The sequence below is a fragment of the Danio rerio genome, chromosome 6, assembly GCF_052040795.2.
Source record: "Danio rerio strain M-AB ecotype USA chromosome 6, GRCz13ab, whole genome shotgun sequence".
Classification (NCBI taxonomy): domain Eukaryota; kingdom Metazoa; phylum Chordata; class Actinopteri; order Cypriniformes; family Danionidae; genus Danio; species Danio rerio.
The window spans coordinates 21,249,292-21,253,556 of NC_141026.1; the positions used below are offsets into that span (position 1 = coordinate 21,249,292).

At 33.3% G+C, this 4,265-nt stretch overlaps 1 non-coding gene across 1 annotated transcript; it reads right to left on the reverse strand.

Annotated features, from left to right (window-relative positions):
- Nucleotides 1-2,448: 2,448 nt before the first annotated feature.
- Nucleotides 2,449-2,521, reverse strand: trnar-ccg (transfer RNA arginine (anticodon CCG)). The gene has a single exon. It is a non-coding gene; the product is annotated as a tRNA-Arg (tRNA).
- Between the last annotated feature and the right edge of the window lie 1,744 nt (nt 2,522-4,265).

The window sequence follows — 4,265 nt, forward strand, 5'->3', positions numbered from 1 at the left end:
GCTGCCATCTTCTGTTTTCTTTTTTTATTATTGAACATATAGTAATGTACGACAACTTGACATTATCGGTACACATTTACATGAAAAAATAAGAAAACAGGTGCAAATAAAGAGCAAATAATTCATTCATTTTCTTTTCGGCTTAGTCCCTTATTAATCTTGGGTCTCCACAGCGTAATGAACTGCTAACTTATCCAGTTTTATGCGAATGCCCTTCCAGCTGCAACTTATTCCCATTACTGGGAAACATATACACACTCATTCACACACATACACCACAGACAATTAGCTTACCCAATTCATCAATACACCACATGTTGACTTGTGGGGGAAACCGAAGCACCTGGAGAAAACCCATGCTAACACTGAGAGAACATACAAACTCCACACAGAAAACCAACTGACCAGCTGAGGCTCACTCCAGCAACCTTCTGACTGTGAGGCGACCGTGCTACCCACTGCACCACCATGCAGCCCAGAACAAATAATATGTTACATAAAATAATTATAAGTCAAATAATATATAATAAAATACTTAAAATAAATAAATAAGCACTAGGGATTTTCTTGTAATTTATACTTTTCTATCAACGACAGAAGATTAATTGCACTTTTTGTTTTCATTATTTTAAGGGATTTTATAAGAATGAATTTCACCTTCAAATATTTTGATTTAGGTAGGCCTATGTAAATTGTCCAAGCATAAAGATGTTATTGATTAGAAAGGCATCTTCCTTACTGTTCATTACAAGTCCATAAATGATGTAATTCACATTAAAGACCCTGAGTTGTGGAATCTTTGGGTAAAGCCAGTCATAAACATCTGACCATAATGCACCCTAAAAAACATACAGTGAAAAAACAAATGATCGTTTGTTTCAATATCATAACAAAACATACAATTATTAGACTCAAATCTATATCTAATGCTTAAATATTTACTAGACGGATATATCCCACTTACATTTTTTTAATTAACTTCTTTAGTTTTTAGAGACAGAGGAAACTTTAAATATTTAGTTCTAAGTATGTGAATAGTATCTTGTTTAGAGAATTTATGTGAAATTGCTTTTTCTATAAACTGCTAGAGGATATGTTGTGTTGTTAAAAAGATTTCTAACCTATTTGTTTGAAAATTTACTTCCCTTGAAATCAGAGCCTTCAATTGACACAGGAGGAAAACAGTTGGGGTTACAAGGGTAGATTAAGAAACTATTTCTTCAGAAAGACAAAGGCGATGGGAATGGCTTTAATAATAAATTAAATTTTTACTCGGTTAAAAATTATATTACATTTAGTACAAACATTTTCATGTGAAATTATACCTTTTTTGCTATCAATTAATTGGGATACTGCCCAAATCCCTTTTTCCATCCATTCCTTGTCAAACAATGTCTTGTTTTTAACTGTAATACATCTATTATTCCATAGTGGCCATCTTTTTCTCTCAAGTGAGCTTAGTTCTCAATGAATATCACTGTGTTCCATTAGGAAGAGCTCATTCCTATGCTATGTCCTATTTTGAGGGAGATATTGTGTGACAACAAGAAAAGATTTTGTGTGTAAGCAGTTGGAAAAAAACTGTATTATTTATTATGAAATACATTTTTTTCAAATTGCTAGTAATCCTTTTACTAATTATTCAAGTGTTACTGTGCAATGTTGGTGGTATGCTGACTTTACCCTGGATACCGTGGGTCCTGATACATCACAAAGGTTTGCTGTGTTGGTCGCGGATGCACCAGCAAGACATGCACGAACAATTTGTCCTCTTTTGAACTCTTATCACCCAAAATGTTGTGTGCATTGCAATATTTTGAGCTAAACTGTGCTACTACTCAGCTAATTAAACATTCACGCTCTGGTCTTGCTGGTGGAATGTCAATCAAAGAAAAATGGGCCCCAGGTCAGCTGTGAAACCTCCAACACTAAATCAGCCAGTGTTTCAGTTTCATTGTCCAACCCCTGTGTCTTTGCTGTTTGTGTGTATGTGTTTGTTGAACATGATGTGAACATGTGAAAAATTATCACATTTCTTAGTTGCTGGACAGGAAACTTTTTGGTCAAATTAGTTATTTTAAATCAGGTAAATATATAAAAAAAGTGTCCAGCATTTTGAAAGGTCAAGTTTGTATTTATTAAACAATACTGTTAACGAGGTAAAAGCTATATTTTAAGCAACCTACTAGTAAACGTTTGTAAAAAACAAAACAAAAACAAAAAAAAACAACAACAAAATTCTTACTAGTAAAAAGGCAATTTTGACAAGTACAGTTTAAGCGAATTTGGCTTGCCATAGCCGAGTTGTCAATATAAGAAAACGAGTGCATGAAACGTAACACGGTCAGTTGTTTGAACAACATAGATTCTGAGACGAATTAAACAGCGCCAGATTAACAGAATGTTTGCTCATTTAAATCATTGTGAAAAAATCACAGGATAAGAAACCGACCCAGATGGGACTCGAACCCACAATCCCCAGCTCCGGAGGCTGATGCCTTATCCATTAGGCCACTGGGTCATCTCACTCCACATTGTTCAAACAAGCTGTTTTGATAATAGAACAGTAACATGATGACACCAGCGAAAGGTTGCAGCACTAGAAATTTTATCTTAATAATATAATACTTTAATCCTAAAACTACTTGGAGTGTTTGATGAACGGGACTAGATTTCGCATTTGGCTAAAAGCTACTGTTTGAAGGCGGGGGGAGTATAGATTAGAAAGAGTCACTTAAAAGCTAATATTAGCAGGGGCGGTTCTACAGTTTCATCCAAAAGCTTTAGCTAATTACGCTAAATGTGTTAAATAATAGTAGATAATAATTGTTGATACATTTTAAACACAATATTGACCGTAAACAAAACAAATGACCTCATTCTTTTAAAATATTAAAATTTAGTAGTGATCAGACGTGAATTTAAATATAATAACGTTACTGTAAACGAAAACAAATGATTACATTATGAAAATTAAAATAATGGTGTTAGTCTTTAAGCGTTACAATTCCTCCTGCATCCCAAAATGCAAGACTTCTTCAAATTAACGTTGTAAAAAAAATCCCACAGCAATTAATGTGATTACAACATCTTATCTAAAACCATCTAATAAAAACATGGTCCATTTGCCAGTTTGGTCTGTTATTGCAATGCGTTTCTATCTACGGTCCACCACAAAAATCAATTTATCTATGGGTCCACCCCATAAACTGAAAAATAGGTCCACCCATAGAAAAGTGGATGAACTATGACCAAAGGTCCGTGTACGTTTTGTTCATTTGTTTTCCATTTTCAAACGGAATAAAGAAAAATTGAGAAAACGGCCGTTTTTCCGTTTTTCTTTTGCTCACGAGAAAACGAAAAAACGAGATTTTGGCTGGATTTTCGTTTTTTGGTTTAGGGTAGGAAAACGGATAAACGACTTTAAAATTCATTTTACACATGTAGGCGGTGCTGAAACGCCCACTTTCCTCTAATTGGTTAACCAAATCTGCGCTCGTGACGTCACCCTCAAAATAAAAGCCTTACACGCAGGCTTTTAATTATTATTATTTAATTATATATATAAACAAAGTTTACATATTCTATCATTTGAACCACACACAGTTAGCAGGCTTACATTCATTACGTATGTATAAATTAAATAAAAACGTAAATCAGCAGTATTCTTAGACATTAAAATAAGGTCATAGTTCACTGCCAAACTTCTTGCTGCTGTGCACCTGATGCAGAGCAAAGATAGCCATTTCCGAGCAGCACCTGGTTTGCATGATTGTTTCAGAGCAAGGGCTTTATAATAATAATAATAATAATAATAATAATAATAATTATTATTATTATTATTATTATTATTATCAGTTACTAGTGTTTTTATTGTTTGGTGTGTTTTTTTTCTTTTTAATAGTTGTTACCAGAACCAGAATAAGAACACTTTGGGCCCTGCTATAAAAACAAAGGGTACCATTTGTTTTCATTTATTTCTTCCTATTTTAATTATATATTGTAATTATTTATTTCATAATTAATACTATTTTATTGCAACGCCAAAGTAGGCCTGTCTTATTATTTTTTTCATTATTAAATTTGCTGTTATTGTAGGCTAGATGGCAGGCTTTAAATATTTTAAATAACATTTACTCATAACCTTACTAATTCGAGAGCCGAACCTAAAAAAGTTTAAGTGCAATAAGCCTGTACAATAAAGGGAGCCGCAATGCATATTTCTAGCGCATTCTTTCACTCAACAATTATTGCTGGAATAATGA